Raw genomic sequence first — 12,405 nt, 5'->3', positions numbered from 1 at the left:
ATTCAAAGGAGTTACAAAAAGATACCTGATTGTTAACTCATAATGCCAATAAAAATTACATTGGAAAAATATGGGTTGTCCTCATGTCTTACAGAGGCAATTGATGCTTGTTTTATCTGAGAAAATCTTTAACAGTTGTATTTTTATATTGCAACAACACTCATTAATATTTTAAATGTATTGCAATGTAATATCCTTAAATGTAACCTGTGGATAAGATCTTACTTAATTTTCACAGCATGGGTGGTTTGCAAAACATATTATTCCATTATTAAGATAATGGGTAGATAAAATCTCAAGTTGTTCATCTAATCTAGCCTATTAAGTTTACTAAGGAACGTGGCTGTTAGCCAGTTTATCATGCTAATAAATGAACAAATTTATGTTATAGTTATGAGAAAATTCATACTCTGTTCAAATAATAAAGTTTTCTTGAAGAAAATTTGCTTTAGTTTTTTCCCTGTAAAACAGAATTAGTTTGGCTTTTTTGCACATAATTTGATTGTCACTTAGTCAGTGTCACTGCCACTGTAGTAGTATATGTCATCTCTACTTTCTGTTTCTAGCAGAGACTACAAAAAATGAAAACCCATAGCTAAAACTATGCCAGAAGATCATGATAATCAGATAACAGAAGGAACTGAAAATTTGCTGACTAATATGGCACTAACCTTAAGTTCTTACAAGGGAAAAATGTATTAGGTGTTTTCTGATATATGGTTATGAACTTAGTTGTAAAAAGCTACAGAATTATAAGTCTACTAAAATGTGACAAAAAGGAGTTTTGGTTTTAATAGTCTTCATAAAGGATTGAATGTTTCCTTTGCTTAAGCTCACGATCAAGATAACTTCTGTTTGTTCTGAATCTGTTTAAAGGGATTCTGAGAACTGAGTATAGGCTAAATTCTTGTCATGGGTAACCCAGAATGTTATTGTATTCCATATCTATCTGTGCCCCAGACTTGTTGCTGTCTTTTTAAGACCCAGCATGGCAAGAACTGGAAGGGTGGTTGGGAGGTTCTGGTCCTTTCACAAGGTTGGGGCACCTCAGCCAACCTGCTCTTTTGCCTGGAAATGTTTGCTGAAGGTAGAGGCTCTGCTTCAGAGGGGCTTGTTTGGGGCAGTTGGCTTTTTTGCTTGTTTGGTTTTCTGTTTGTTTTTCTGGGCTTGCAATAGTAGCCACTCAGAAAAACTGCATTTGGCAATCAAAAACTGTTTCGGAGTGAACTTTGCGAAGTGAGCCAGTTCCTGGGGCTGGGTCACCCCGCGTTGGTGCGGACAGACCGCTTCCCTGTGCGCCTACACACGCGTGGCGGGCAGACAGCAGCACCAACACCAGCAGAACCCAGTGGGCAGCAGGAGGAGCCAGCGCAGCTGACCAGCACTTCTCATCGGCCACTAGAGCTGCTGCGTAAGCTCCTACCTTCCTGGGAGAGCTCTTTTTGCCACCGTCTCGTTCCTTTTTTTCCCAGACTACGCGATCACCGGTGGTGGGCTGTCAGAGACTGGAAAAAGTGATCAGTTTCAAGACATTTTGGGAAGCTTAGAATGTGGGGTAGGAGGAAGATCAGCCCCTGCTGTGGTGAGTGGTGCCTTGCCCCCGTACCGCCCCGGCCCCGCAGTGTCCGTCAGTCAGAGCCCCTGAGTGGCCGAGAGACCGTAAGTCCCACCTGGGAGGAGGGCGCAGGATGGGCCAAGGTTTTTAGGAGCCTGACCGCAAGGCGAGCCTGTTGTCCTGCAGCCCTGCGTTCATCTTGGAGTTTTAAATCGCTGCCACCCAGGAGTTGGGAGTTATGTCTGTTTTCCTTTATCTTTCCTGTGTTTCTGTTTTTCTCCCTTTTTTCTTCTTCTAACTCTCTTCTCACAGAACATAGCATCGAGTGTTTTTAAAGGATTTTCTGTGTTTTGTGGGCTAAGTATATGCTGTGATAAGTGATGCATTTACTCTTTTGCCAATATTCCTTTATTTCCTGTAGTTTGCCGGTAAACTTTTGTGTGTTTTTTCCCTCTTGAGAATATCTGGTTGGGATTTTCCCCTTTGTGTCTACCTAGAGCAAAAGAACCTTGGTTAAACCCTGGAATTAAGTGACTGGGGTGTAACATGATGCCATTCTCCCTTTGTCTCCCTACATGCGGTCGGCAGTGGGGGTCATCATCTTGGAAGACATTTGGAAACATTTTGGGTGTTTCTTTATTCCCCTGGGGTTGGTGAGATTTAGCAATTTTCTGTCTAGTGTTTTTTCACTGTTATTTTTTGCCTGTTGCTGTCTTGCTTGTTAGTAAATTGTTATTTTTTCACTTATATCTACTCATATTTGTTCCTTATTGGTGGAAAGAGATTGGTTGAAATTGAGGGGAGGCAACTCATTTTAGAGAGTGCACTTCTTTAAACTGTCTTAAACCAAGACAATGCTAAAAAAATAATAATTTTCTTTGGTATTCCCTGGGCTCTTTTTTGGTAACAAGATCATTTTTCTGATGTGGTGCTTTAAGAATGTATCCTTATCTTATGATGCGTCTCTTTTAAAGCCCTGGTCTTGCTCTCATCTGACTTGACTGCCCAGCATACAGTTGGAAGTACTCAAAACAATTGTTTGCCATCATTGCCATCTGCCAGGCACCCTGGCAGACAAGTAGTGTGTGCTAGCTAATATTTGTATATTGTTTTTAATATTTTAGGTGGAAGTAGAGAGGGATTTATGACAGGACAGATAATTAAAGAAAACACTGTCTTCCCGGGTATGTCAAATTGTCTGTAAAGGCAAGAAGCTCTGAGCTATTTGGATTACAGTGTTAATAAAGTTGAACTCATCAGACCTCTCTTGGCACATATATTTCGTGTTTCTTAAAAGTATCTATTCTAGAGTCTTCTAAAAACAGTTCCTTTCTTCCCTTTCTTATAAAAAAGAAGTACTATGGTTGTATTTCAGAAAATTATTATGGTTGTATTTCTTGTAATTCTCTTCTGTTAGCAGCAGAAATACTTTTGGAAACCAGAATATCCTTGATTTCCATCCCAGTTATTTATTGCTAGGAGTCTTGGACAGTCACACTTGCACAATGGTATCAGTGCTAAGTGTCAATGGAATATGTATCTTGCAACAGTTAGAAACAGTACTTGGATTTTAGAGTAGCACAAAGAACTTCAGGGCTATTCTTCAGGTTTGCACGGTAGTAATTTCCAGGCACTTAAAAAAGATGTAATTAAAGGACTCCAGCTGAAATGAAGTTTCCACTGAGAGTTGTGTCTAAAATACTTCTCCACCTTTTTTCAGATTACACGAGAGTTGTTACTGAAGAAAACAACAAAGCAAGATCCTGCTGGTTTTAGCAGATCCTGTACGTACAGCTGTATAGCTGTCTTTACTCCAGAATGGACAGACAGCTGAGGCATCCCTGAGGATAGTGTATGTCACAATCCTGTTTTCGATATATCAGTCATATCTTTTTGAAATTTCAAACAAAATTTTGCATGCAATGGATTCATTTTCTCTCTTTTCTAGTTAGAATTTAAGTTAAGGACTTTCAGAAGTAGTTGTGGTCTGAATAGCACCATTCTCCTTCTTGAAGCTTTCAAAGTCACTCTGTAAAGGATGAAGATTTAAGAAGTGGGAAAGTAGTTTGCTTCATCTATTTATTGTGGATTACGTGTTGCTAATAATTTCTCGCAAAATATTTTAGGCTAGCCTCTAATTCAGCTGAGGAAATCTAATATACCTCCTTCAAGATACTGCCTAGATAAGAAAAAAATCAGTAAAGAAGTCCATTACACAGTTCATCAAATTGATCTTTATGAGGATATTTGAGATGTGATTTGTGGCACTACTTAGGATACATTGCATACTACATTATTGTAAAGTTCAGGTTTGTAACTTAATTATGGGCCAAATTATCTTCAGTTCTAACTTTAGTTGAAGTGACTAGGCCAAGCCTGGCAGGTGATATAAATTGTAAATGGTCTGAGTGTCATGGGGCGCAATAAAGGCTGTGTTACATAATTTTATACTTCGTGTGGGATTTTCAGAGACGCCTAAAGAATTTAATGAGCTGTTCAAACCTTGTCTGTTCTACTGCTACGTATTAAGCGTTCCTAGTAAAATTATTGCAAACAGTTAATTTTGCCCAAGAGAAAATAAATATGTTTTCAAAGGATAAAATCATGCTGAAGTTTTTTTGTTAATATAAGGGTCCATAGGAGTGTGATCAAGCTTAGTGATTTTTTTCAGGGCATTCTCTGCAAAGATTTTAAGCCTTCTGTCAGAATTCTGAGATGTAATTATCTTCCATTACTTTCTGATAACTCTCCAAATTCCTCATAGCTTTCCTTTTTTAATATACTTCTGTATTTTTTTTATGATTCACTTTCCAAATTTCCTTCCAAGATTCTGTCTTTCATATTTCCTTGTGATAATTTTTATTACTTTCTACTAGGGCATGATACAGTTTGCTTTCAGAAATCCCTTATTTTCTTTTGACAGATGTATCATTTTAAGAGAGAGAGGGAGGGAGGGAAAAAGAGAGATAAACACATATATGTATGTGCATATATAATGCTTTTTATGAGTCGTTTATGTATTGTGAAGACTCAAAATTGACTATAATTTGTTTATATAGCTTTTATTTCTCTTTGGCTGATTTTCTTATTCTAATCCATCTTTAAGTTTCTCAGTCTAATTTTTCCTCTTTGAAGAGTAGTGGATATAATCATATTATGCTTACTGCAACTTAATATTCAGCTACAGTAAGTATGTACATGTAGATTAAGAAAAATGCTTCCTCTTGTTCTAAAAAAACAATCTATATCATTTGGGGAAATTTCTGAAATACATTCTATATGAAACGTAATCGGCAATTTTATGGGTAGCAGACGTCACTCTCTTGCTATCCAAACATCATGTTATTTTTTGATCCTCTGTTCCTTGGCAAGTTTCAACAGAGAACCTGATTTTTAATGTCTCTTTAACACACATAGTCGTAAATTTCTACAGAGTGCAATGCACTGCCTTTCTTATGTTAAATAGTAGCTTCATCTCTTGCCATAGGAAGATGAAGAGTGTAATTGGAGGGTGTACTCTGCATCACAAGTACTCTTCCAGTGCAGCACAGCTAAGCTTAGGGTTTTTTTCTAGGAAGTTCCTTAAGTGGCCGTTTTATGACAGTGTGAATCAGAACAAAGTTCATAAGTTTCCATCTTCCTTGATCTATGTTATAATAAATGAAAGCTGTTGGTTAAGGAAAGTGAATGCTTTCACTTATTTTTACAAAGTATTTCTGCAGAAATGGAGAGATGATTATGTTGGATTGTGATACAGAGGTTATCCTGTAGGACCTAGAGATGCAATTAGCTCTCAGGTATGTGTTTGAGGGGAGGGAGGCAAGTGAAAGAAATTGTATTGTAACAATTACAGGATTTCTCCTCAGCTGGCCGTAGGCAACAGGGTCTCAAGATGGCTTTGGTTCATTGTACAACAATCTAACCAGAATGGAGACTTATTAAACCAAGGTGTATTTGCAAGAAAGTAGAGGCCAGTTGACAGTTTCTGTTACCTTATAAATGGAAAATTTAGGGAGAGCAGAATCTCAGCCTCTGTTTAAGTGTCAGGGCATGGTGAGCACCAGCTTTCCCTAAGGGATGTGGTGCTGAGGAAGATACCATGGCCAGCAGGACAAGGGTCTTGCTAGCCAGGGCCCATCCCACTGACTGCAACTGAGGCAAGAAAGACCAGTCCAGAGGTGGTAGTCAGGTTTTGCCAATAGTCCAGACTGTCAGGTGACTTTGTGATGATAAAGCAGGTGTGAGGAAGTCAGGAAGTCAGGCCAAAGGTCAGGGTCAGGAACATTTCCAGTGTCTGTAACAAGGGTCTAGTGATGACTGGGTGTATCCACAGTGATGAAACATGTGAAGTTTGGGAGTCACATACAGAGCGAGATCAACAGGATTCATGTCGGCGATTGAATCACAGACCCAGACTGGCAGGGGATCTGAATCATTTATTCAAAGGAATGAGCTGGTTTTATGCACTTTTCCAAGGCACAGTATTTCCTTACATGGTGATCCTCACTACGTGACCTATCCCACGTTGCCACATCACCAACACACTTCCTTCTATGGGGTGATCACTCGCTGTTCACCCGTCCGTCAGCTCCTGGCAGGCTCCTCTCCGTAGGGCTCTGCCGTGTGACACCTCCTCCCCCCAGGGTCCGGTGGAGACAAGCCTCTGTGTGCCACCGTGTGCTCCTTTGTGCTGCCATGTGCCTCTGCAGGCAGGTTTTACAGCTCACAACCCAATCTTATTTCTCCCCATAGGTTCATATCAGGCAGAGTGAAAGGCTGTCTTCTTTTCCGTGGTGTGATGTCGCTGCCGTCCGCGGGGACGGTGAGAAAAATGACACAGACGTCCAATTCCAGGATAAATGGGATTATTTAATTAAGTACAGACTCGTTTATATAGCTTTGTTTGCAAGAGTGATATAATATTTTTGGGTGCTTGACCATACACCTCCTAGTGTGATTGGCTAAATGCTATAACACCCATTTCAAAATATTTTCTTCCGTGTGGAAAACAAGACTGTGCATAACAAGTTTGCACCTGTGAGATAAAGTCTTGGTTTGGAAAACCCTCTACACTGTTGACAGCTAGCTTGAGTGAGAAAGGAGACTTTCACAAGCTGCTGTAAAAAATAGGAAAATTTCTCTGCCAGCAGGAATCCATCATGTGTGTGCATCCCATGAACCTCATGAGGCTCAATAGCTTTGTTTGGTACTTTTACAACCACCATTAACCTAAGAGAAAAAAAATTCCAAGAGTATTTTGCGTGTGCCCATTAGTCTCTGAAAAGTGATGTAATTCCTTATCCCCATCCATCTACAAAACTATATTCATTTTCATTCATGAGTTCATTTCCTCTTGTATTGAAAAGTCATGCTGGTACCAATGAAGAGGAAATCTCTTTGAAGAAGTTACGATAGCCTTTGACAAGATTTTAAAGTCAAGCAGGAAGTCACCAAGAAGTCAATCATTATACCCCACCAAGTGCTCATAAAATTGTTATTTACTATATGTTTTGTGAGCTTCAAATCCGGACATTGGCCAGATGCAGGTTTTTCCATCTAGAAAAGCACCAACAAAGACCTCTTTTTGTCCCATTGAAAGAGAGGGAATGTGAAGATCTGCACAGGCTTGCAGGATGCTGGGAGATTAATAAAGGCAGCCAAGCTGTGGTAATCCAGCTACAGCATTTGGGTGGATGATACATAATTTAAAACAGCTTTCTTTATGTGAACTACAGCATGGAAAAAGGAAGAATATTGCCCCGAAGGTGGTTCAAAGTATACATGATTAAGAGTGGTGCAGCAGTCAACTCTTTTTCAGTCTTTGCAGGAAAGAGCACCAAGAAAGATTATTTTGGGAAGAACAGAATGCACAGGAGCAAGAGCAGGGCAAAGAGTTCATCAGCAAAAGCAGCAGGCAGGTTTATGTGTGGAATATTGCTGAGAACTGAGCATCGGAATGTACCTATCCCAAATAAACTTCATTGCTTAGGCATATCATGAGCTTGACTCACCCATCCTCCCCTTCCCCAACAATGGTGTTAACTCATTCTAAGACTCCTTGTCTCTGTAATGATCACTCCAAGTTCTGCTTAGGTGATGTGACTTTGCTGTGGCTCTTCATGTTACAAGTCATTAATGATGCTGGGAACAAGCGACAATATAACTGAAATGAGAAAGTATTTACAAGTACTATGGTTCTGTAAAATAAAATATGTGGGAGTTTTGTAGCATTTATGTGTGGGGGAGATCCATACTATTTAATCCATACAATCTAATCACTGAAGAACTAAGATAGGCTCTTTCTATGATTAAGGAGTTAGCACTTAACTGAAGTTGTCACTTTTATCTAGTGAAGAAAAACTAACATCTGCAAAAGGCAGTTCATCCACTCTTAAAATATGAATTTAAAACAAATGGAAAGAAGAACCTCTGGAGATCCTTCTTCTGTCTTCACTGACTATAGAAGATGCTTTGATACCTGGTTTAGGCCAGAAGAGTACATTTAAATGCTGAAGGCAGGTGAGGTAAATCTCGTTCTTTCAAACTGTTCTGGGGATTTCAGCAATTTTCAGTCAATAAATTCGCTCCCTTTCAATAGATGTTATTATACATATTCATATTAATTCTGAATCACAGATATATTTAAATAGCAATGTTAATGACTCCTTGGAATTAACAATAAAATTCTCTTGTGATCCTCAGAGAATAACATTTTGAATAATCACACTTTCAAGGTAATCTGTATGTCTTTGAAAATAGTTTTTGATAGTCTGAAAACTGAAGACAGATTTTTTTTTCCCTTAAAGGTTTAATGACTAGTTCCCTTACTCCTTTTGCTGCAGGCTGTTATCATTATGGATATTAAACTACTTCAAAAACTGTGGGAAGTGTTAAGTTGCAAATATACTCTCCTGTTGTACAGAATTACTTGGATGGTGATTAAAAGAATTAATGCTGCTAGTAACCTAAGTGTTCTAACACATTTTCTTGGCAAAATCTTTTCCAGCTTTCTGTTTAGTCTTTTTTTTTTTTCTCTCTTTTCTGCTACAATATATTGGAGGTTTTTTCTCACTTGCAGAACTTCACATTCAACCTTGGAAACTTTTGTAATATGAAGAAATTAGCTCTCTAATCCGTATATGACAGCAGTCCTATCATTAATTTGTTAGCTTTCTAAACAGGTACCTTTGTGCCTTCTCACCAGATGGCATTCAGTCTATGAAGAAGTGATATGTAAGCATCCACAAACAACTTAATTACTATTTTTTAAATCTTTCTTTAGAATTCTCCTTTGCCAATCTGCCCACAGAAATGAAGAATTAAATGCAGCGTTTCTCACTGTTGGGTGTTGCTCCTGATTTAGTCTGTATCTCCTGTCTGTCTTCTACAGAGACAGCAAACTTTTGGGGCATTGCTTTTTTTTCATTCAAAACAGCTCTGGCATTTTACAATAATAAACATCTTGATTAATACACAGAGCTGCTTGACACTTGTGTTAGCATGCGAAGACTAGAACACCTAAACTCTATTTGGTTTCTAGACTTTCTCTTTTACTTTCTGCCTGTGTTTACATGAGAAAATTTGCCAGAACAGATATATCAGAATAAACAATGCTTGCTTTCTGTACCTACCTTCCACTCTTTGAATAGGACTAGAAGTAACTAAGTACCTGTTGTCATTTCTAAACATTCACCATATTTAGTAAATAATCCATACTTTATAGATGACATTGTTCTATAGAGTTTTCGGACTTGTGGTATTTTCTAGCTTTGAACTGTACATGTGCACAATCTCATAATTGAATGTTTTATCCCTATGTCTATTAGTATGGCTTGTGAGAGGGACGTGGGGATGGGTGTAATTGTCAATTTATGTTTTAGGTGGAATAGAGGAAAATTATCTGTGTATCTAGAACCAAAGTTGCATTGTATAACCATTTCTTTTATACTGGGAGTTTATACAAGCCATATTAATTCAGATTCAATCTTACGTAAATCATGGCTTTGCAATCACTTAGGGTTGTATCACATTAATCTACAGTGACAGTGTTCAACAGAGTCTAGAAAGTTGTTTGATTTCACACTCTGTAAATGACAGTTCTTGATTTTCTGTAATATTTTGGTTCACAGACAAAACCTTGTGTCAGTAACTGCATATTAGCTGGACGGTTACAGCTGAAATGCAGAACTCTTGTGGTTGGGTGATATGATCAACATTCATCACAAGCTAATAATGGTGATTCTAAACATCTTAATTGGAGATCACACAAATCTGTGTAGTGTGAAATAAGATGTCTGGGCAATTGCAAAGATTTTGACTGGTCCTTGTGCTGATAGCCTGCAGAAGATTTTAATAGTCTGAAATCACACCAGATGGGCGATCTGCTGCAGTATATACCTTGGATCAGTTTTAAGCTGCAAGGGTTCTGTATCTGATGTCACCCCAAGGGGAAAATAATAAACGGCTGCGCTAATGACATTTTTTAATCTCTCTACTCTTGATTTACCTAGGCTTTGACTGATGCAATAGTCAGTTTAGAAAAATATATAAGAATCTGTTAGTGATGCAGAAGCCAAATGTATAAAATGTCAGGAAAGAAGAGACATCTGATAAAAATCCTGATTGAAATTGGAAACTGGATTACACAGCTGAAGATTCAGAAATAATATATAAAAGCATGACATAGCTAGCATTGCCTGAGAACTGAATTCAGGATGACCAATTTATGCTTAAGGAGCCTACAATGCTCTGAAACTACAGACTTGAAGGACAAGAAAGATGATAGGCATATGATAGACATGCATGGGTTGAAATTTTGATACAGACCTGCTCATATTCTGGTAACCAGGGCAGTGACTAAACATACTGAGTAAGAAGCAAAATTGACCCCACTCTGCAGAAGATACAAGTGATGACATAGAAAAAGATTGTGCCAGTCCCATTACTGGTTCCCATTAGTCCATCAGTACAGCAATATATGAAGTTCTCTAGAGTCATGGGACATTCAGTTTGTCCTTTTAACTTTTCTAGGGAGTTGTGCTATATCAAAAGCTGACACTGGGACAAGCTGGGAATTGCCCCTTGGTAGTTACAGGATATTTAATATACAGTGGGTTAGGAGACTAAGCTCCTAACATTTTTCAAAGTCAGGACAAGATGCTGAGAAAGCTTGACACCACTTGAAATTTTTAAGAAAAGTTCTTTCAACTTCCATCTCTGTCATTAAAAACCTTTTTGGCTTGACTTTCCTTCTTTGAGAATCGGAGAAGACAGGATAGAAGGAAGTTACGTGGGACTCTAGTCCAGCACTCCAGCACATTATAGGATAACTTATACTTGACTTGCCCTAAGTCTGGCTGAAAAGCCAGATAGGTGGACTGATTTGTTCTGAAAGTGTGATTTGCTGAAAAATATGCTGCCTTTGTTTGAAAGGCCACAAATAAACCAATTACACTTATTCTGAAGAAGATTGCTTCCTAATGTTTAACTTGAAGACAACATATGCAAATTGGATTATGATAGACATAGCTGCCTTATACCTGAGGCCTGCTCAAGAACAAGTAATGTCATGCACTGCTCACCTCTGAAGTACTGATTAATGAACAAAGCCCTTCCCAGAAACAAGGGTCTAAATGTCTCAATTCCCAAGAGAGTTTGCATTTTTTTTATTGAGATGCGCAGTACAATACAGTGAATTAAAGTAATTTTCAGTTCTGTAGCTGAATGTCATTCCCTTTAAATGAGATACTGGCAGTTAGATGGCTGTGATTGCTGCCAGCTGTCAATACCCCCAAGGAAAGCCGAGATACTTCTACAGTGGAAGATGAACAAGAAGCCTGCTGATCAAACACATGACAAGTTGTGTCAGAGGATTAGCGAGTTAAATAAAATAGATGTGTGTTTACACTCTTCTAGTCATAAACAAGCTGTCTGTGAGTTTTCTTTTTTTCCTTACAGAGAACACTTCATATTCCAGTGTGTTAACTGGTGTTTGTAGCTTCTGTTGTTGCATTATGGAATACATGTCTCTAGATAGAATGGAAAGGAGCTAAAACAGCCATTTTCCTGTTGTCCAAATGTCTGTCTGTTTTGCTTGGATAAGTACCCTTTAAATATACAACAGGAGTAAAAGTGATTCACTCATTACTGTTACTTGTTGTAGTAAATGGATATATATAAAATTTCAGAACTAGACACTCAAAATTTGAAATATGCAGTAAATTCATGATTCAAATACCTCCTGTGCAGTACAAGTCAGGTATTAGTGTTGCACACAGTCTGTTATCTTCTCTTTGTTTCTGTATGTGTAATTTAGACATACGCACCAGATTATGCCTAATTTTGTAAAAGGTAGTCCATATGTTTTGTGAGCCCTCTTCTGTTTCTTCTTACTACACCTGCTTACTCTTAGCGTTCAGCAGAAAATTAGCTGAAAGCAGTAAAAAAGGAAGTGAAGACTACCAATGCAGTTTAAAAAGTCTAAGAACAATCTTAAAAAGTTTAAATCTCTTTACATCTATGCACTGTCAGGTGGCTGAGACTATGAAGTGGTTTTTTGGGTTGGTTTGTTCTCCTTTACACCTTCAATGTTAGCCAAGTGACATGTTTTAAAAGTGTGTGGAGCTGATTAGTGTTGGGTGTAGGTGTATAATCTTAACAGAGGTACCTCCTGGGAGGACATGTCTGACCTTAACAATCTTAATAAAGAAACAAATAATATTTAATTATATTACATGGTAAGGAAATGTGAAGTTTTATTCCTTAAAGAGAAAAAAATATTTTTTTTCCTTGATAAAGGGCTAGGTTGAATGGAAATTATCATAAATCCGTGTGGGAATATATCTGAGTAC

The 12,405-nt window shown here is 38.2% G+C and overlaps 1 long non-coding RNA gene across 3 annotated transcripts; it reads left to right on the top strand.

The window, feature by feature from the left end:
- Positions 1-1,740: 1,740 nt before the first annotated feature.
- LOC138118724 (uncharacterized) lies at positions 1,741-10,111 on the top strand. 3 transcript variants are annotated; one of them, XR_011155267.1, is made up of 3 exons: positions 1,741-1,790; positions 3,276-3,407; positions 6,308-10,111. It is a non-coding gene; the product is annotated as an uncharacterized lncRNA (long non-coding RNA). The 3 variants fall into 3 exon arrangements; XR_011155268.1 differs by lacking the exon at positions 1,741-1,790 and adding an exon at positions 2,075-2,204; XR_011155269.1 differs by lacking the exon at positions 1,741-1,790 and adding an exon at positions 2,680-2,739.
- Positions 10,112-12,405: the final 2,294 nt, after the last annotated feature.

This window comes from Aphelocoma coerulescens, chromosome 1 (genome assembly GCF_041296385.1).
Source record: "Aphelocoma coerulescens isolate FSJ_1873_10779 chromosome 1, UR_Acoe_1.0, whole genome shotgun sequence".
NCBI lineage: Eukaryota > Metazoa > Chordata > Aves > Passeriformes > Corvidae > Aphelocoma > Aphelocoma coerulescens.
This window is presented reverse-complemented; position numbering and strand designations above follow the sequence as displayed.